Genomic DNA, 23,247 nt, shown 5'->3' with positions numbered 1-23,247 from the left:
CCAATAGAAAGCTCTATTTATATCAGTGAAACTTGTGTACAGTGTAGCATGACCGCACAATTGCCAGTTAAAGTAGTGCAGTGCTGAACAGCAAAAAAATAACCCGGTCATGAAGGGGGTAAAACATTCCGGAGCTGAAGTAGTAACAAATCTTCCTGTCATCGTACAGTTTGATTTCATTTTCTTACATTTCTCAGGATGCCGTTCTTCTGAGCTCCACAAGGTGGTGATCAAACATATACAGAGACAGGAAGTGATGTCAGGCACAGACGGGAAGTGATGTCAGGCAAAGATGGGAAGCAAGCTCAGGCACAGACAGGAAGTGATGTCAGGCACAGACAGGAAATGAGGTAAGGCTCAGATGGAAAGCAATATCGGGCACAGACAGGAAGTGATGTCAGGCACAGGCGGAAAGTGAGCTCAGGCACAGACAAGAAGTGATGTCAGACACAGACAGAAAGCAATGTGGGGCACAGACAGGAAGTGAGGTCAGGTACAGGAAGTGATATCAGGCACAGACAGAGGTCAGACACAGATAGGAAGGATGTCAGGCACAGACAGGAAGTGAGGTCAGGTACAGGAAGTGATGTCAGGCACAGAAAGAAAGGATGTAAGGCACAGACAGGAAGTGAAGTCGGGCACAGACAGGAAGGATGTCAGTCACAGACAGGAAGTAATGTGAGGCACAGACGGGAAGTGAGGTCAGGCACAGATGGGAAGTGATGTCAGGCGCAGATGAGAAGTAATGGGGGGACAGACAGGAAGTGATATCAGGTACAGGAAGTTATGTCCGGCACAGACAGGAAGTAATGTCAGGCACAGACGGGAAGTAATGTCAGGCGCAGACAGGAAGTAATGTTTGGCACAGACAGGAAGTGATGTCGGGCGCAGACAGGAAGCGATGTCAGGCACAGGCAGGAAGTGATGTCAGGCACAGGCAGGAAGTGATGTCAGGCACAGGCAGGAAGCTCCATGTGGGAGGAATTATAGAGGAGACGTTGCTGGAAGTGTGAGCAGAGGAGGTAATGAGATTGTATTTGATCATATCTCCCATCACTCTCCCGGTCAGGCTCCGGTCACACCAGGAACTGCACGTTTCTCATGACTCCCCACAGCCGGTTTCCTCCTGCTCATGGGCCAATCGCACTGCACTTTGTGAATGGGCCGCCGTCCTCTGGGACCTGGGGGGAGAGAGGGAGGAGGACAGTACGGGGCCCCAAGTACTCATCAGTGAGGGACACTCACTTCCAGAGACTCTCCGCTCTCATCCCGGACTTCACTTCTATAGAAGAAAGGAGGAAACTCCAAATTCTACTGGGAGAAGAGGAGCCAATGGGGGAAATAGCTGCACCACATGTGACACCATGCCACAGACTGAGAGGGACATGAAACACTGAGGACTTCATAATCCTTCCCATGGACCCCCCCCCCTTTATATTTCCCCTCTTCCCATACAAACTGCTTTGGCAATGCTACAATGTCCTTTGTTCCTGCCAATAAATCTCATTGAATTGAGAGGGAAAGAGAAAGAAGGAAAGATGGTGTCACTAATCATGGTGGGACGCCTCATTTGCGGAGTTCCCAGTTTTGTCCTCTAACCCCCCGGTCACATCCAGCTTACAGTGAAGTCGTACGATTTCCAAGTCGGGGGAAATGCCGATTTCAGGAGTGACACCGATGTCTATGCCAATCCCACCAATAGTAGTGCAGGGATGACTTTAGAAATCGCTGCGACTCCCACCAAGTCACACCCCCTGATATGACCCGTCATTGTGGGCAGTAGGGGGCGACTTGTGATCTGCAAGAAGCATAGCATGGAAATGGCATGCCGAGTGACACCCCATGTGACCGGGGACTAAACACTGAAAGAAGCGGAGTTCTCTCTCAGCCCACCTCTCTCTGTATTTGTTTCTTCCATAGAGAAAACCCCGAGAGTCCTGGATGGGAATGATTGGTTTCCACAGAGAGACCATCAGCAGAAAGAAATGTCCTGTGTTAGTGGTGTCACTGGAAGGAAAGAAATGTCCCGTGTTGGTGGTGTCACTGGAAGGAAAGAAATGTCCTGTGTTGGTGGTGTCACTGGAAGGAAAGAAATGTCCTGTGTTGGTGGTGTCACTGGAAGGAAAGAAATGTCCTGTGTTGGTGGTGTCACTGGAAGGAAAGAAATGTCCTGTGTTGGTGGTGTCACTGGAAGAATAGAAATGTCCTGTGTTGTGGTGTCACTGGAAGGAAAGAAATGTCCTGTGTTGGTGGTGTCACTGGAAGGAAAGAAATGTCCTGTGTTGGTGGTGTCACTGGAAGGAAAGAAATGTCCTGTGTTGGTGGTGTCACTGGAAGAATAGAAATGTCCTGTGTTGGTGGTGTCACTGGAAGGAAATGTCCCTGTGTTGTGGTGTCACTGGAAGGAAAGAATGTCTTTGTGTTGGTGGTGTCACTGGAAGGAAAGAAATGTCCTGTGTTGGTGGTGTCACTGGAAGGAAAGAAATGTCCTGTGTTGTGGTGTCACTGGAAGGAAAGAAATGTGTTGTGGTGTCACTGGAAGGAAAGAAATGTCCTGTGTTGGTGGTGTCACTGGAAGGAAAGAAATGTCCTGTGTCGGTGGTGTCACTGGAAGGAAAGAAATGTCCTGTGTTGGTGGTGTCACTGGAAGGAAAGAAATGTCCTGTGTTGGTGGTGTCACTGGAAGGAAAGAAATGTCCTGTGTTGGTGGTGTCACTGGAAGAATAGAAATGTCCTGTGTTGGTGGTGTCACTGGAAGGAAATGTCCCTGTGTTGTGGTGTCACTGGAAGGAAAGAAATGTCCTGTGTTGGTGGTGTCACTGGAAGGAAAGAATGTCTTTGTGTTGGTGGTGTCACTGGAAGGAAAGAAATGTCCTGTGTTGGTGGTGTCACTGGAAGAATAGAAATGTCCTGTGTTGTGGTGTCACTGGAAGGAAAGAAATGTCCTGTGTTGGTGGTGTCACTGGAAGAATAGAAATGTCCTGTGTTGGTGGTGTCACTGGAAGGAAAGAAATGTCCTGTGTTGGTGGTGTCACTGGAAGGAAAGAAATGTCCTGTGTTGGTGGTGTCACTGGAAGAATAGAAATGTCCTGTGTTGGTGGTGTCACTGGAAGGAAATGTCCCTGTGTTGTGGTGTCACTGGAAGGAAAGAAATGCCCTGTGTTGGTGGTGTCACTGGAAGGAAAGAATGTCTTTGTGTTGGTGGTGTCACTGGAAGGAAAGAAATGTCCTGTGTTGGTGGTGTCACTAACAAGGTTGTCACCAAAGCAGAAGCGGAAGGGATGGAATCCTGGTTGGTTCCGGGTTCTGATGTCAGAGAGAAGGAGGGACAACGTCAGTTCCTCTGTGTCTGCTCAGTGCTCAGGATGCCACCAGTTGGATGAGTTCCAGCTCCCTGGTGGGATGGGAGAGGCCAGGAAAGGTGACAGCGGGATGGGGGGACCCCCTTCCTCCAATTGTGGAAGGGATGGAGTGGCTGTATAGCTGCTGAATCTCCGGCTGATCATTGTGATATGGGGAGGATGCCGGCAGCTGCAATCCTCCTCCCGGTGTGACCACTTCACCCCGAGGACCTCAGAGGACTTCTGGGCACAGGGAGATAGCAATCCACCGGGGTCCCTGCAGCCACAACTAGAACCACAGCATCGGGGTCTGCAGTTCTGAGCCGCTGGATCCCTCCGCACATCCGGACAAAGTCCCCGGTCTGGGATCTACAATACTCCTGTATTGTAGATCCCAGCTGGGGGATCTATGGGGGTGCTGGGAGATCTATGGGGGTGCTGGGGGATCTATGGGGGTGCTGAGGGATGTATGGGGGTGCTGGGGGATCTATGGAGTGCTGGGGCAATTATGGGGGTGCTTCAGCACATCTAAGCCCCCTCCCCCCCCCGCCCTTGCTTTGTTTTTGGTGGATTGCGTTACAGAAGTCCTGGATCCTTTCTTGGATACACAGAATATAACTGGATAGAACATTTATAGGGAAGGTGATCCCGGGAATATCCGATTGCCTCTCGGGGGGTCAGGAAGGAATGATTTTCCTTTGTTTGAGCAGATTGGATTTTCCTTCCTCTGGATGAGCTGTGGGTATAGGATCGTGTATATGGAGGGTTTCTATGTGTGTCCCCTCCCCCCCTCTATTGGTGGAATTGGATGGACTTGTGTCTTCTTTCTATCAGATTAGTTATGTAACTATGTCTAGTCTGAAGGCCTAAAATGAGCCTTGTTCAGTGGAGGCCAACTCCACTCTGGCAGCCAGAGAAATCCCAGCAATGTGTAGAATTACTATCAGAACTATTAGTAACATCTAAAGGCTTAAGCAGCAAACCCACCAAGTTCCAGCTCAGCCCATCCAAAAACATTGGATCCAACTTCCCCCAACCAGGTGCCTGTTGGATCTCCTTTACCTTGTGTAGATATCTCCTTCTCAGATCCTCATGTTCTCATATAAATGGACAACACTCTCTATGTGACACCAGTTTGTAGACTCCACCTTGTTTATGAAGAGTTTGCTGTATAGAATGTATCCTGTGATGGGAGTCACTTTGGGTGGGGGTCCATGGAACACAGCCCCCTTTGGAGAGGTGGGGAGACCCCTGTCTCAGCTCCCCATATCCCTCTTATATGTAAGTCACCCTGTGCCTGTTAGGGGTACAGGGGGATCTGTCCTAATATTGGGGTGGGGGGTTGTTGTTTAATGCCATGTGGTTGCATCTCATTGTTCTATTGTGTGTCTGGCTTGGGAGAAAACTATCATGGGATGTATGTGTTTTGGCTTGGTGGGGGGGTGTCTCCAGCAGCCCTCCCTCCTGATGGGACTGTCTGCTGGTGTGTCTCTTGTTACTAAAGGTAGATTGCCCCGCCCTGTGTCATTATGCAGGGAGGGGGGGTTGTTTCATTGAATGTATATATCTTGTATCTGTGTTAAAATAAAGTAGTCTATTTCCTGGTTTACTTCAGGACTGGTGTTGTGTAGTCTTGTATGGTCGGCTGTGGTGTCTGTGGTCGGTGTCCACACGGGGAAGCGGTATTATAATGGAAGTACTCAGCACAGGCCGGGTCGGTTCCGTTACATATCCACTCTAGAGATGCTGCTTGCAGCCAGCAATAGATCACTATTAGAGGTGATCTGCTGCTGTATAGATACCTGTGTGGGTCTGGATCTGATCCCCACTGACCATTTCTAGACCCACCACATGACGTAACGCGTAGGGTACACCAATGATGTCAAGCCACAAACCGGAAGTGCACATGCCACCATTTTGGAAAAGGGATTCCTGAACTTTGTTCACAAGACATACTGTATAGTGAGTTTTTGCCCTGTAGTGTCCCAGGTGGACACTTTTTTTTTTTTTTGAGAAAAATGTTATTAGGTTTTAACAAATTACAAACATATAGAGATAATAACACAGTTATAGTGCCCATATGACATCAATTCTAACGAAGTGCAATAGTGTGGCAAATAACCGAACACCACCCTAAATCAGTGATGATAGCCGCTATATATGGGCGCTATTGCAATACTATGATATACTAATCATGATGGCAAACAGGTAGGAAAAGTAGGAGAAGGTGCGGAAGAAGAGGCTTATGCATGGAGAGAACAATAGCATCCCATAGGGATTATATGGTCCAATTATGAGCTGTCGATGGTGTATTTGCCAGTATCTGATAAGTAATGTCAATGTACATAGATGTCCGCAGCAGACCGCCCATACCGTGTCCAAAACACAATACAGGAGAGGACTACTGAGGAATTAGTTGGCAGGAAGAGATAACAGTGGGAAAAGGGGGCAGGAGAAGAAAGAAGAGAAAGGAAATGAGCAGGGAAAAAGGGAGAAAAAGTTTGCGGAGAATCCAATAAGACAGTGTGAATGTGAGGGTGAGGAGACAATCTGTAAACTCACAAGAATGGGGAGAATTATACTCGAAGGTGTAGAGATAGTATAAAGAGAAAGAAAAAAGAGACAAGAGACCAAGAGACCGAGATATGGAAAAAGAAAACAACAAGATACAGGTCAGCAACCAGATAGCCTGCATATGTACCATGTATATACCAGTACAGATTCCCCCTTGGGTAATATAATGTAATGGGAAAAAATGTGAAAAAAAATGTCCTCTTCCCTCCGGCTAATGGAAGTCAATTGTTAAAGAACAGTGTGGAGTGTGTACAGGATCACCTAACGAGAAAAGGGAAAATGATTATGGAGTCGGATTATATACGAGGATCTGGGAATTAGAGATGGATACAAGCCAGTAGATAGGTAACCAATACATACAGCCGACCAACAGATGAAGTTATAGCGAGACCGTGTCCGGGTACAGAAAGCTGCTCCTGCGTGGATAGTGAGCCTGTAATATATGAGTTCCATTTTCTATAGTAATTGGATTCCTTTGTTTTAGTTGGAGAAGTGATCAGATGAAGCCTGTCCAGGCGTAAGAGCGTGTTGAGCTCTTGCTTGACTCCCGTCATGGTTGGGGGGGAGTCAGACACCCACTGACGGAGAATGAGACATCTTGCAATTAAAAGGCAGGTTGATATCCAGGATTTATTGTCTCTGAAGGATGATGTTTGTGAGGAAAAGAGGCCAATAATTGGATGTTCCAGGAAGCCGAAGAGCAGCGGCAGCGGGTGGATGGGTAAGCAGAAAGCTGTGATAACGGATATGAAATGGACCACTTGCTGCCAGAATGTCGAAATAGGGGGACAGGTCCACAATCTGTGTTGTAGAGACGGTTTTTGAAGTCCACACAGAGGGCAGGCAGACAGGGCCGGATCTGTTTTAGAGTAAAGACATGGTATGTAAGCACGATGTAAAATCTTGAGCTGTTGTTCACGCCAGAACTCATTGCTGTTGAAGGCACAAGTGGATTGAAAACCTGACAATAGTTGGTCAGCGGTAATTGTATTATTGAAATCCTTGATCCAAGATTTTGCAGTGTTGAATGTCTCTAGAGGCTTGGTAAAAAGAAGATTCAGCGGACTATATATATTTGAGATGTTGTATTTGCGAGAGTTCGCTAAGACGTCAATAAATGTCGATTGAAATCTGATAGATTTAATAGGGGCCATGGAGTTAACAAAGTTCCTCACTTGTAGTATATAGAAGAAGTGATGTGCCGGAAGTCCATAGGTCTGTAGAATACAATGTAGAAGTTTTGGGGAACCTGTAGAAGTGTAATAGTTGATGTACCAAAGTCAGTTGTTGAGATCGCCAAGTATCATAAGCATCATGAGATTGAGGGGGAGGAAAAGAGGGGTTGTGATGAATAGGAAGGAAGCGTGAAAGTCAAGGGGAGACCCCCAATTTCCGCCTGACTTCCCTCCATGTAATAAGGGTGTCTCGGATGAGTGGGTTATGTTTTAGGTGGGGCGGCAGAGAATTAACCTTGGAATGTAACAGGGCCGAGAGATCATACGGAAATGCTAATGCAGATTCTAAGCGGTAATTAGAGTATTTGGAAGATTGGGTGAGCCAGTCTAGTCCTATACGAAGTAGACAGGAAAGATTGTAAATGCGAATATTCGGGAGCCCAGAGCCTCCCTCACATCTCGGTAGAAACAGCTTGTCCAAAGCTATACGGGGATGTTTGCCTTTCCATAAGAAAGCCGATATTGCCCTGTTCAGCCTTGCTATGTCCTTGTGTTTGAGCAGAAGAGGTATGGTTTGGGGTAAAGGAGTTTCGGGAAGCTGACCATCTTGAAGAGATGTGATCTGCCGAGGAGGGAGAGTGGTAATTCCTTCCACATGTCCAATTCCCCAATCATCTTTGTAATTGTTGGCGTAAAATTTAACGTATATAATGATGAAGCAAGTTTCCCTATCTTTATACCTAAATAGGTGATATAGTTGGGAGTGATTTTAAATTGGGAATTTTGCGTCCATATCGGAAGACGGGAGTGGAATAGCGGAAGCACCTCGCTTTTTGAAAAGTTGATACGGAGTCCAGAGTAAAGGCGGAAGGAAGAGAAGATATGTTGGATATAAGGCAAGTCGAGAGAGGGGCTGGAAGTAAAAATTAAAATATCATCCGCAAACATCGCGAGTCTCAACTCTTCTTGTCCAATACCGATGCCATGTAGATCAGACTTGAACAACAAGAAGCGAGCTAATGGTTCTAGAGCTAGATTGAAAAGTAGCGGGGACAATGGGCACCCCTGTCTTGTGCCTTTATGAAGACGAATAGGGTTGGATATGTGTCCTGCTGCTACAACTCGGGCTGTTGGAGACGAGTACATGGCGTGAATCAAATGCATAAATGAGCCCCCAAACCCAATCTTTTCAAGTGCTAAAAAAAGCCATTCAAAACTAACGTTATCAAAAGCCTTTTCTGCGTCTAGCGAGACTATTGCCGCGTCTAGGAGTGTGTCTGTCGTGGCTTGATTCAAAGCGGATATCACCTCCCGAATATTTGAAGCCGTTGAGCGCCCTTGTACAAATCCCGCTTGGGAAGGGTGTATAAGAGCAGGTAAGATAGATGCTAGGCGGGATGCTATGATTTTTGATAAAAGTTTAGAATCAAGATTCAGCAGTGATATAGGACGATACGAGCCCGGTTCTAACGGGTCTTTGTCTTTTTTGGCTATTAATTTGATATAGGCTTGAGAACCTGAGGGAATGTAGTCTCCTCCTTCCTGAATGGTCTGGAACACCGATTGTAATGTGGGAGAAATGGAATCTGCCATTAGCTTGTAAAATTCGGCTGTGTAACCATCAGGGCCTGGTGCCTTACCATTTGCAAGCGATTTAATAGCTAGAGACACATCAGATAAAGTAATGGGAGCATTTAGATCTTGAAGTGAGGTGGGATCTAACCTAGGCAATGTGACCTGGTCCAAGAAAGAGGCAGCCGCAGAAATGTCTATAGGGTCGTGTCCATATAGAGTCCGATAGAATTGTTCTAAGACGTGTATAAGGTCTGGAGGGTCCGTTTTCAGCACTCCCTGTGCATCTCTCAGGGATGTAAAAAGGGTTGGTGTGAACGTTTTTTTGCACAACCTTGCTAACAATTTGCCTGGCTTATTGCCGAATTTATGGAAATGTACAGTCAGGTCCATAAATATTGGGACATCGACACAATTCTAAAATTTTTGGCTCTATACACCACCACAATGCATTTGAAATGAAACGAACAAGATGTGCTTTAACTGCAGACTGTCAGCTTTAATTTGAGGGTATTTACATCCAAATCAGGTGAACGGTGTGGGAATTACAACAATTTGCATATGTGACTCCCACTTGTTAAGGGACCAAAAGTAATGGGACAGAATAATAATCATAAATCAAACTTTCACATTTTAATACTTGGTTGCAAATCCTTTGCAGTCAATTACAGCCTGAAGCCTGGAACGCATAGACATCACCAGACGCTGGGTGTCATCCCTGGTGATGCTCTGCCAGGCCTCTACTGCAACTGTCTTCAGTTCCTGCTTGTTCTTGGGGCATTTACCCTTCAGTTTTGTCTTCAGCAAGTGAAATGCATGCTCAATCGGATTCAGGTCAGGTGATTGACTTGGCCATTGCATAACATTCCACTTCTTACCCTTAAAAAACTCTTTGGTTGCTTTTGCAGTATGCTTTGGGTCATTGTCCATCTGCACTGTGAAGCGTCCAATGAGTTGTGAAGCATTTGGCTGAATATGAGCAGATAATATTGCACTTCAGAATTCATCCTGCTGCTTTTGTCAGCAGTCACATCAGCAATAAATACAAGAGAAGCAGTTCCATTGGCAGCCATACATGCCCACGCCATGACACTACCACCACCATGCTTCACTGATGAGGTGGTATGCTTAGGATCATGAGCAGTTCCTTCTCCATACTCTTCTCTTCCCATCACTCTGGTACAAGTTGATGTCGGTCTCATCTCTCCATAGGATGTTGTTCCAGAACTGTGAAGGCTTTTTTAGATGTCGTTTGGCAAACTCTAATCTGGCCTTCCTGTTTTTGAGGCTCACCAATGGTTTCCATCTTGTGGTGAACCCTCTGTATTCACTCTGGTGAAGTCTTCTCTTGATTGGTGACTTTGACACACATACACCTACCTCCTGGAGAGTGTTCTTGATCCGGCCAACTGTTGTGAAGGGTGTTTTCTTCACCAGGGAAAGAATTCTTCGGTCATCCACCACAGTTGTTTTCCGTGGTCTTCCGGGTCTTTTGGTGTTGCTGAGCTCACCGGTGCGTTCCTTCTTATTCAGAATGTTCCAAACAGTTGTTTTGGCCACGCCTAATGTTTTTGCTATCTCTCTGATGGGTTTGTTTTGTTTTTTCAGCCTAATGATGGCTTGCTTCACTGATAGTGACAGCTCTTTGGATCTCATCTTGAGAGTTGACAGCAACAGATTCCAAATGCAAATAGCACACTTGAAATGAACACTGGACCTTTTATCTGCTCATTGTAATTGGGATAATGAGGGAATAACATACATCTGGCCATGGAACAGCTGAGAAGCCAATTGTCCCATTACTTTTGGTCCCTTAACAAGTGGAGGCACATATGCAAACTGTTGTAATTCCTACACCGTTCACCTGATTTGGATGTAAATACCCTCAAATTAAAGCTGACAGACTGCAGTTAAAGCACATCTTGTTCGTTTCATTTCACTGCTACTTCTCCCCAGTATGAGGACCCCACAAGTGACAGACTTTCTGGCAGCCTTGCCACATACAGGTCCCAAAATCCAATGACCACCTTAAGGTGGCTTAGGCAACCATCTTAGGGTGCCAGGATAGGGGGGGTGGTAAAATATGAACCTGCAGACACTTGCTGGGGATTTGGATTTTTAACAATGCTGCAAACTTGTTATTTCCCCCCACACTGCCCACCGCTATACAGCCGGGAGTGTGAGGACTTTAGTAAATCCGAATGTCGGTTGTCATGTGGAAGTGATATAAGTGGCTGTGAAGTCGCCTATCATTCCCACCACTGAGATGTGCCCCTCCCCCTGACACCATGTGGGACAGCAGAGCCCGGTGCTGTCATGGTGGGTGTCACTGGGAAGGACAGAGGGAGCTCAGCGGACCTCCTATACACAGACCAGGACATGACATGTACATTGGGGTGCCTACATAGGAACACAGTGATCCCCACACACGTTACATATCAGCGCACACGCCGGAGGGAGAGCAATGATTGGAGCACCAGTGCTCCTGTGTAACTCTATACTGATGACCTGGAGGGGCTATTAAAGCGTTCCAAGTGCACACAGTGTTACGGCTTGACATGTTGGGAATCCGATTTCCTCGGCACAAACTCATCTTTTATATTTCACCAGAAAATAGGTCATGAATTGCATTTATGTGCTCAGAAATAAACGTTACTATATTGTTCCTGAAATGTTGCCTTTCATAAACTGTTGTGCTAATATCATGTAACATAGAAAATGACAACTCCCAACATTGTATTATATAGGGTGTCTGCTATCAAAGAATACATCAGATTTGGGGTTTAGTAATCTTCAGGACTAAAATGATTTTTAAAAGGTGTAAACAAAGAATAAAAAATGTCCCCAGGACTCCATGGACCCCTTCATTCCACGCCGTCTCCAGGAACCGGGAAACCACAGAGAAGCCAAGTGTCCCCCGACTTCCTCTCCAGGCTGGGATGTCACTCTGCTTGGCGCCACCTACAGGGGAAGAAGCAGACTGCACCGGCCTACATCTGCTCTATGCTTTGTCTGATCAGGATGGCGGCCATTTCTCCCTGAACACAGAGCGCCCTAAACACGAGGTAAACGTGGTGCAGCATTGAGCCCCGTCCAGCTGTAGTGTAGACTTTGACAGGCTGCAGGCAGCGGGGCTGGACACTGTACCTGTGCCTACCAGGTGTATTATAATGCCAGCATTGCACCCACAGGGGCGGGACCCCCCATGTACAAGGGGCCTAAGAGATACCATCAGCTTGTGTCCCATTCCACCAGACTCCTAGAACTGGAAGAGGACATTTTTGGGGGGGGTGTTGTAGAAGAACCCAGACCACGGTATTGTGCGGTGAAAATATCATCCAACTTTATTCATCATATACATGTGACACTTTAACAACAGAAGAAAAGAGATTGTTTACATTTCAAGGATCTATTTATACCATTTAAATCATCTATATTAAGAAACTGATTAACATATGACACGCCCCTCATTAATACCAGCCCCGCCCACTTATGTAACCCTCTAAACATCCAAATCCCTGTAACTTCCCAGAAGACACTTTCATCTTTTATCCATAACAAGCTGATTGGGTACAAGAGAACCCCGAGCCCCTCCTGCTCATTCCCACACAACAAGTCCATGTCACCATCTACAAGGTGAGAGGACCTGAAGGAGAACAAGACCATGACCACCAGGACCATCGCCTGACTGAAGCCATGCTCACATTTCTTTCTAATGCTGCTTCTATGGTCTACTCAGATACAGATTTGGCAGATGTACATTCGTGTCTTCAAGGAGCTGATCAAACATGACCTGTGCTTGACCATCTTTTTTGGGGTCCAGAGGTGACATTAGGGGTCTGATAGACCTCTTGTGTTTCTGTAAAGAGGATCTGTGACCAGCAATATGTTATCACATGCGAGGCTATTAACCCCCTATATGGCAATAATAAAGTTCACAGAAAGAAAAGTGTAAAGTAACACACTGTAAATGAAAAAACACACAAAACACATTTTAAAGCCCCCAGTTCCCGTATACATGAGCAATTGCAAGGGTTGGGTGCGGTTATGTAGGAAAACATCAATCACACTACACATTGTACATATCTCTGCACACACCAGAGGGAGAGGAATAACTCTAGGGCCATCATTCATGGTTCACTATATAAACTGATGACCTGTAAAGGCTTTTAAAGTGTCACCTATGGACAATATTTGGTACTGAAGTTTGTCACCATTTAACAAATACGCACAATTATTAAAGTTTGGCATGTTTGGTATCTATATACTTGATGCCAACCCAATATTTTACATTTCACCAAACAAATTGGGTCATATATTGTGTTTTTTGTGTATTAAAATGATCTTTCGTGGGATTTTTTTCCAGAAAATATGCATTTGATAAACAGCTGTGCTAATATCCTGTGACATAGAAAATGGGAACTACCACCATTATATTCTCCATGGTCTCTGCTTCAGAAAACAAAACTTTTGTGGGTTTCAAGTAATCTTCTGTTCTAAAATGTGAATGTAATCATGTGCATAAAAAAGCAAAATCAACTCAGCAAAACACACAACAGCAACAATGTATACAATTATCATCAAATCTATAGTAGGAACTAATGGCCTAAAAAGCAAAGCCACCATATTACTCAACAAAGTTCCAGCTAACCCCATCCAAGAAAATGGATCCCACTTCCCCCCACCCAGGTGACTGTTGGAACTCCTTTACCTTGTGTAGATATCTCCTTCTGAGATCCTCATGATCTAATATAAATGTACAACACTCTCTGACACCAGTTTGTAGACTCTGCATTGATCTTCTGACAGATAGTCAGCCGCCATGCAGTTCTGTGACACCACCTTAGGTGATGGAGCCACTTCTGCTGTCAGCTCTGCTATACCATCAATGGTGTCATTGGTTATCTGATCCATGACTCCAGTACACCGGTTCATCTTACTTATCTTAGATTACTTAGATTCCCCATCCCGTCTATGAAGGGCTCACTGCATAAAACATCTCCACTCCAGAGAAAATGTTTCTTCTCACTGGAAGGCCAGGGGAGTACTGGGAGAAATTGAGGCTTTCCCTTACAGATATGGGGGAATGGGAACATGACCTAAAGTACAGCTATGGGTGGAATTGAAGGGAAGACATTTTAGGGCGCTCCTTCCACACAAGAAGCAATATCATCTGGAAGGACTAGGAATCCATTGGACCAATGGGGATTAAACATTCTGCAATACATTGAGACACCATGAAATGTTACTGGCCTGTGATTGGCTCTCCTATTGTTAGTGAAGTGAGACTCCCCTTGTCGGTGTCATTAATGGAAAGAAACCATGTGAAATGTTTCCCCCAAATCCAAAAAGGTGACCCCCTTGGGTAGGTAGCCATCCTACTATTCCTGATATGAGTTTGTAGTCCCTGTTACTACAGGAAACATGCGGGCGATCATTTACACCTTTTACAGCAGGACAGTAAATATCAGAACACAATTCAAACATCAGACCAACAGCAGGAAGTCTGCTAACTGAATGTGTAATGCAATCTGTCATTAGCATTCCCAGAGTTCCCTCTGCAACATAGTTGTATCAGCTGTTGGTCCTGTCTGTACATCTGTTATTTTCCCACCTTCTGTAACAGGGTGACAACCCTGATCATTCTGCAGGAACATTACACAGCAGCGTTGTCACCCTGTACAGGGAAGTCTTAGATAGATTATAAGTAAGACACACAACAAGTAAAGCCCAACTTCAGCTAACGCTTCTACAGCAGTTACAGCAACAGGTTCTCTATAAGGTCCAACCCCCCATATGAATGACAACTGACAGTTGTGAGCACCCCCAGCAGTGTTATAGGATTTGCCCCAACCCCTCCAACTGCCATTTTTCCCGAAATACTTGGCCTTCTACAGGAAGTAGACAAAAAATATCTACTGGGAGGGATAACAAAAAAATAAAACAATAAGAGACTCGGAAAAACAAAACCTGCTCTGCTAATGACAGATTTCATTATTAATGTCATTAGTGATTTTGCCCATAGTTACACTTTGGTGCCAACGTTGTAATATTTCCAGGGAGAAGAAGTTTTCTTTACAAACTTTCCACCAAAAAGAGATCAAAAAGAGATGTGTGCACTCAGAGTGATTATTGTGAACCCCAATCAGAGGAATGTCAGTCCCCCGGAAGAAGTGGTAGGAATATGACCGCACACTCAGCACTTTGTAAGTTCAGATCTCTGGCAGTTGTATTGTGTGATTAGTCTATGGAGAGGAGTAATAGCTGGAAAGAGAAAACATGGAACAAGGATTTCTGATCTTCACCTGATGGAATCCCATTTGGCAGAACCACATGGAACACAAGTGGCCAGCTGGGCTTACGTTTTACTGCTGAATACATCCCCTAAATCAGCAGTAACTCAGTATTGGAAGGCCTGCATCAGCTTGGGATGTTGTTTTCTCACTGAACAGAGACTTTTTCTAGCTGGTGTCACAGCCGCAGACCTGCCTGAAAGGTTGTCACCCATGAGATGATATCCTACAACCTCACAAACACCCCCTTTCCTCTCTATGATCACAATCTCATCACCTTCACAGTCTCCTCATCTTCAAACACTTATCCCTCCAATCAGCAATCACCTGCAGAGACCATCACAACTTGAACCCTTCTCCTTTCCACTCTGCAACTGACCAACTCTGACAGAATCTCTGCCCTGTCCTGCCCTGACCTGGCCACTGCTGTCTACAACAGTTCACTGTCATCTACACTGGACTCACTTGCTCCTCTAACATGAAGCATCAGGCCCCGACCATTACAACCTTGGCAGACTGACAACACCAGAGATCTTAAACGACATAGTCGTGTGCTGGAGCGAATGTGGCGTAAAACCAAATCTCACCAAGCATTCACCCGATATAAATCTGCTTTCTTCACATACAATTCCTCCCTCCATGCTGCCAGACAAGCCTACTTTGTCACTCTCATCAATAGCTTGTCATCCAGTCCTCGTCGTCTCTTCTCTACTTCTAACTCTCAACTTTCTCCACCCCCACCCAGTACCTCACTCACTGCTCACGAGATTGCAAATCATTTCAAAAACAAGATTGATGCAATTCATAGGGGCATCTCCACTGCACAGACATCCATCCCACTTAGCATACCTTATACTAAACCTCCCTCAACACTTTCCTCTTTTGACCTCGCTACTACCGAAGAGGTCACTAAGGTTTCCTCAGAAGCCCGTCTCACTACCTGCCCCCTGGATCCTGTCCCCTCACAACTACTACGGTCACCCTCTTCTTCCATCCTATGCTCCCTCACTCACATCTTCAATCTCTCCCTCTCTACTGGTGCCTTCCACTCCCCTCTAAAGCATGCGCACATCACTCCCATACTTAAAAAGCCCTCCCTGGACCCCACCAACTTGAACAACTTAAGACCCATCTCCCTGCTGCCATTTACCTCTAACCTATTACAACACTTAGTCTACAATCGCCTGAGCTCCTCCCACCTCACCGACAACAACCTTCTTGACCCTTTACAGTCTGGCTTTCCCTCACTACACTCCACTGAAACTACCCTACTAAACCTCACTAATGATCTACTAACTGCTAAAACCAATGGCCACTACTCCATACTCATCCCAACCAATGGTCACTACTTCGTACTCATCCCAACCAATGGTCACTACTCCGAACTCATCCCAACCAATGGTCACTACTCCGTACTCATCCCAACCAATGGTCACTACTCCGTACTCATCCCAACCAATGGTCACTACTCCGTACTCATCCCAACCAATGGTCACTACTCCGTACTCATCCCAACCAATGGCCACTACTCCGTACTCATCCCAACCAATGGCCACTACTCCGTACTCCTCCCAACCAATGGCCACTACTCCGTACTCCTCCCAAACAATGGCCACTACTCCGTACTCCTCCCAACCAATGGCCACTACTCCGTACTGATCCCAACCAATGGCCACTACTCCGTACTCATCCCAACCAATGGCCACTACTCCGTACTCATCCCAACCAATGGCCACTACTCCGTACTGATCCCAACCAATGGCCACTACTCCGTACTCATCCCAACCAATGGCCACTACTCCGTACTCATCCCAACCAATGGCCACTACTCCGTACTCATCCCAACCAATGGCCATTACTCCATATCTTACTACTTGACCTCTCTGCGGCTTTTGATACTGCTGACCAACCCCTCCTCCTAAAAAAAACTCGACTTTCTTGGCCTCCAAGATTCTGCTCTCTCCTTGTTCTCCTCCTACCTATCACAGAGCTTGTTGAGCATTACCTACAACTCTGCCGCCTCCTCTTCACTCCCTCTTTTTGTAGGGGTCCCACAAGGTTCCGTCCTTGGACCCCTACTCTTCTCCATCTACACCTCCTCCCTTGGTCACTTGATAAACTCCCATGGCTTTAAGTACCATCTCTATGCTGATGACACATAAATCTATCTTTCTACCCATCACCTCACCCCTTCAGTCTCCTCCTCACCTCACCCCTTCAGTCTCCTCCTCACCTCGCCCCTTCAGTCTCCTCTCGCATTACTAACCTACTAAGCTACATATCAGCATGGATGTCACTCCAGTTCCTCAAACTCAATCTTTCCAAAACTGAGCTCTTAGTATTCCCCCCAGCCCGTGCCCTCTTCCCTGACTTCTCCATCAAGATCAATAACACAATCATCAGTCCCTCCCCTCATGCCAGGGTGCTAGGTGTAATCCTAGACTCCCATCTGTCCTTTCAGTCCCAAATCCAATCACTGTCCAAATCTTGTAGACTTCACCTCCGCAACAGCTCCAAGATATGGCCGTTCTTAACCTCGGAAACCACTAAGCAACATATTCACTCCCTTGTCATATATTGCCTTGACTATTCTAACTCCCTCATTATTGGCCAACCACATTGCAGGCTATCCCCTCTTCAGTCTATCATGAATGCTGCTGCCAGACTCATCCACCTTACTAACCATTCTGTATCAGCCACCCCTCTCTGCCAATCCCTCCACTGGCCTTCACTCAGTGTCCTCCAACCCTCTCTGCCAATCCCTTCACTGGCCTCCATTCAGTGTCCTCCACACCCTCCTGCCAATCCCTCCACTGACCTCCATTCATTGTCCCCTACCCCCCTCTGCCAATCCCTCCACTGGCTTCCCATTGCCCAAAGGATAAAATTCTAAACATTAACAATAACATATAAAGTCATTTAAATCTCCGCCCCAAATTACATCACCAATATTGTCTCCAAATATCACCCAAACCGTACTCTCCGCTCCTCGCACAACCTCCTGCTCTCTAGCTCCCTTGTCTCCTTCTCCCATGCTCATCTCCAGGACTTCTCCAGAGCTTCCCCCATCCTCTGGAATGCTCTACACCAATTTATCAAACTATCGCCTACTCTGCTCACTTTTAGGCGATCTCTGAAAACCTCTCTCTTCAGGGAAGCCTATCCTGCCCTCAGCTAATAATGGAATCTTCTACTCTTCCAACCAGTCCATCCCCCACAGTTACTACCTTTTGTACCACTAGCCCCTCCCTCCTAGATTGTAAGCTCCGAGGAGCAAGGCCCTCCTATCCCGCTTGTATTTAACTGTATTGTTGCTGTATTGTCTCCCGTTATATTGTAAAGCGCTGAGCAAACTGTTGGCGCCATATTAATCCTGTATAATAATAATGAGAGGAGATGAAATGTGGAAAGAAAGCATTGATAATGGGAGAGTAGATGGAACAGGTAATGGGAGGAATGGACAAGGTGGGCTTAGCTGGAGACCTCAAGCCTGGCTGATCATGTATCAATAGTCAGAAGAACCTGGAATGGACTCTCCCACTGAGGCTTCAGAGACTTTGTAAGATGACAATAGACCCCATCCTAGTCTCTGGTACAGAGGCAGTGTTGGTCATGTATTACCTCAGGATCCAGAAATGAAGAAAATGCTTGGAAACACAACTCAGTTGCTGTATCATGAAAATGCATTACATGTTCATTCAAAGCTCCATAAAAAAGATAAAGATGAGAATCATGAGGGAAGCTGATCAGTTATTGATGCTTATCTTAAAAAAATTGTCAAAAGATAAAATATTTAAATCCCTTCTAGTTGTGTATTGATGGACATAAGCACTAAACTCAGTTCATCCGATCATTACATTCCAGTTTGCTCAGATTTTAGTTTGTTTCTTTTAAGGTAACATTTTATCTTCCCTTCTTCTCTAGCTTGTGGGATGACATTGGGGATGTGAAACTAACTTGTGAAACCTGAAACTTCTTTAATATCTCTTTTCATCCAGTATTTAATCTATGAAGAAATTTGTGAATCCTCCGGTGATAGATTAGACCGGCATTAACTGTAAAAGTTTTGTCACATTGAAAGCATTAATATGGCTTCTCTCCAGTGTGAATCCTCTGGTGTGTGATAAGACTTGACTTCTGTGTAAAAGCTTTATCACATTGGGAACACTGATATGACTTCTCTCCAGTGTGAATCCTTTGTTATCTGATAAGATTTGACTTCACTGTAAAAGCTTTATCACATTCAGAACACTGATATGACTTCTCTCCAGTGTGACTCTTCTGGTGTGTGATAAGACTTGACTTCACTGTAAAAGCTTTATCACATTCAGAACATTGATATGACTTCTCCCCAGTGTGAATCCTCTGGTGTGTGATAAGATCTGACTTCTGTGTAAAAGCTTTATCACATTCAGAACACTGATATGACTTCTCTCCAGTGTGAATCCTCTGGTGTATGATGAGCTCTGACTTCTGTGTAAAAGCTTTATCACATTCAGAACACTGATATGGCTTCTCTCCAGTGTGAATCCTCTGGTGTGTGATAAGACTTGACTTCACTGTAAAAGCTTTATCACATTCAGAACACTGATATGACTTCTCTCCAGTGTGAATCCTCTGGTGTGTGATAAGATCTGACTTCTGTGTAAAAGCTTTATCACATTCAGAACACTGATATGGCTTCTCTCCAGTGTGAATCCTCTGGTGTCTGATAAGATGTGACTTCCGTGTAAAAGCTTTATCACATTCAGAACACTGATATGACTTCTCTCCAGTGTGAATCCTCTTGTGTGTGATAAGACTTGACTTCTGAGTAAAAGCTTTATCACATTCAGAACACTGATATGACTTCTCTCCAGTGTGAATCCTCTGGTGTGTGATAAGACTTGACTTCACTGAAAAAGCTTTAACACATTCAGAACACTGATATGGCTTCTCTCCAGTGTGAATCCTCTGGTGTGTGATAAGATTTGACTTCTGTGTAAAAGCTTTATCACATTCAGAACACTGATATGACTTCTCTCCAGTGTGAATCCTCTGGTGTGTGATAAGATTTGACTTCACTGTGAAAGCTTTATCACATTCAGAACACTGATATGACTTCTCTCCAGTGTGAACTCTTTGGTGTACTATAAGGTCTCTCTCGCTTGTAAAAGTTTTGTCACATTCAGAACAATGATATGACTTCTCTCCATTGTGAACCTTCTGGTGTGTGATATATTTTCTCTCCATTGTAAAATCTCCAAACAAGAAGTAGTTTGAAATGACTCCTCTTATGTATACTGGGGTTGGACTTTATTGTAAAGCCATTGTCACTTCCAGAACACTGAAATTCCTTTTCTCCTGTTGTCCTCTGAGGCTGGATCAATGTGGAAGAGGATCCAAACCATGACTTTTAGAACACAGATATGACTTGTACCCTGTATGAATTCTCCAGTGAGCTGCAATAAAGACTTTCAATCAATTAAGACACCCATATGTCTTGTTTTCCATGTGACTCAGATATATTTATGAAGACCAACATGACCGAAAACTTGGCTCATCAATCCACCTGTACAAAAAAAAAAAATTAAAATTCTATATAAAGGGCTACATAAAGTTGCTTTCTAATTTTAATGTTCATTACTAAATATATCTTATGAATAGAAAGAATATGTACAGAATTATCTACTTTTTTTTTAATCAAATAGATTTTATTAAGAAAGTTTATAAGTGCGCACAGTATTCCCAACATTCAGCCCAGACAATGGAGTCATACATTCTCACGTATAGGCAGTTGTGGCACTGTTACAGATCATACAGAACAATAACTTGCTTTGTCTATGGTGTCACTTTTACCTTTTATAAACAAATGAACAGAGAAAAGAAGAAACAACCTAGAACAATTCAGCTGTACACGGCAAGTAACTCCCCCCAGTACATACATAGATAGCTGACACCGATCAATGAGGCCCGTGTCTACAGGATCATACCCCAAGTATGGGTCTCCAATGTAGTCACCATTCAGTAGGATACAACTGGCCATTCTCCTTCTATGGGGCTAAAAAAGCTAAAATGTTTAAAACCTATGATGTTAATGTGGAGATCACCTGCTCAATCCACTGTTGTCTGCTGGGAGTTTGAGATGATAGCCAAGATCGGGATATTTTTTATGGTCAAGCAGCCTCACTATTGCTATATGACTTGTAATAGAAGGAGGTGTAAATAATTCCTCCTCTATTGACACCAAGAGGCACACCCGAGGAATATTGAATACCAACATTACAAAACTGGTCATATTGTTCCACTTTTTGAATAATTTTGGACATCTCCAAAACATGTGTATCAAATCCCCGACATCACCGCTACAATTGGGGTCATAAGGGGAAATCCCTCCTGTCCTAGCTGAACAATTGGGCTGGGGTCCAGAAAGCTCTATGCAAAAGAAATGACTGAGTTTCTGTGAAGAGGACAGAGAGATGAGAGGTATGGAGGTCACAATCACCTCCCACCACTCTCTCTTATTTTCTCTGTTTCCCATTTCTTTCTATAAGTCTTCGGTAAGAGTCAAAAGATGGGAATAAATATATGAGAGATCATGCCTTTCCCACTGGTGCCATCTGAAGCCCATTAACAAGTGTGAGAGTGTCAGGAATGGACTTGCCAATGGTGATGGGACTCACCTGCCTTGTGGGCTGCAGTACCAGGGCTTGCCAGCGGGTGCTCTCAGCAACCAGAGACTCACTCCTGCAATCGGCCATCACCTGAGGCTGATTGCAGGAGGTGTATTTAAGGAATGGCCGGGCCTGTGATCAGTGCCTTGATGTATGTTTCCCATGAGCCCCTGTATCTTGTTATCTGTGCCTGCTTTGATCCTGATCCTGTTGACTGTCTCCTGCACTGACCCCTGGCTCTTTACATGACTACTCTCTGCCTGCTCTTCCTGTACCTACCTGCCTGATAGTTACCGACCCGGCCTGCCTGACTATGCTTGTGTTCCCACACATATTGGGACTAGCTTAAGGTTTGGTTTTGCACTGTGTTCTGTGTATTGTGTAACCTTAAATAAATTATATTACTTTTACACCATCCTTGAGCCTGCGTTTCCCTGTGTCAGTCCACACATCTCTGGTCATACCTGGAGCCCTGACAGAGAGTGATGTGAAGTCTGTATCTGATGGCAGTAGCAACCGATGGATGGGATCTAATGTGTCTACTAAGTCCCACCTGGTAAGATGTTGAAGTTGGGCAGCTATAATATAAAGTCTAACATTTGGTATTGCTAGGCCTCCTTGGTCTTCACCATACTGTAGAGTAGGGAGTGTGATTCTAGCTGACGGCTTCTTCTAAATGAGTTCCCCAAACTGGGAGTCTATACTGGAGAACCACTTACGAGGTGTCCACATGGGAGAATTGTGGAGTATATAGAGGAATTGTGGGGTCCATATCTTCTCTTGTTCATAGATTTTATTGGAAAGAGATAATAGTTTTACAAGGAGCTGATAACAATGTGATTGCAGGACTCACCAACAGTAAGTCAGAAGGGGTACAACCCTTAGAGGTAACGTACAGGTTGTAATTTGTACAGTACAAATAATATCTTCATACATTAAAGTGGAGTTCCAGTGAAAATAAAAAAAAATAAAAGTCAGCAGCTGCAAAAACTGTAGCTGCTGACTTTTAAAAGACGGGCACTTACCTGTCCCTCGATCTCGTGGTGTCCTCCCCGCAGCCCGTTTCACCGGCCGCCCTGTGTTTCCAGTGCCGGCATCTTCAGTGTGGGCACCCAGCTGTGACAGCTTGCGGCTTCACATCCGGGTGCCCACTGAGCATGTGCGAGTATCTCTGTGCTTTGTGAATGGTCCTGTAGTCTTCTAGGACCTTTCATGTGTCCCAGAAGACTACAGGGAGGGAGGGGGAGGACAACTTCTGCTTCTGATCACCTAGGTGATTGCAGCAGAAGTGGGAGCGGGTACCTGTCAATTTCGGTTATCCTCCTAAAAGGTGCCAGTGGGGTCCTTAACCACTTGCCTACCACGCACTTATACCCCCTTCCTTACCAGGCCAATTTTAAACTTTCAGCTTTGCCACACTCTAAATGACAATTGTGCGGTCATGCAACATTGTACTCATTTTTATCTTTTTTTTTTACACAAATAGAGCTTTCTTTTGGTGGTCTTTACTCCCCGCTGGGTGTTTTATTTTTTGTGCTATAAACAAAAAAAGAGCAAAAAATGTAAAAAAAAAAAAGTTACTTTGTTTCTTTTATAACATTTTGCAAACAGGTAATTTGTCTCCTTCACTGATGTGCAC

The sequence above is a fragment of the Staurois parvus genome, unplaced genomic scaffold, assembly GCF_062004578.1.
Source record: "Staurois parvus isolate SC_StPar_1 unplaced genomic scaffold, SC_StPar_1.0 ptg000036l, whole genome shotgun sequence".
NCBI lineage: Eukaryota > Metazoa > Chordata > Amphibia > Anura > Ranidae > Staurois > Staurois parvus.
Note: the sequence above shows the minus strand (reverse complement) of the source record.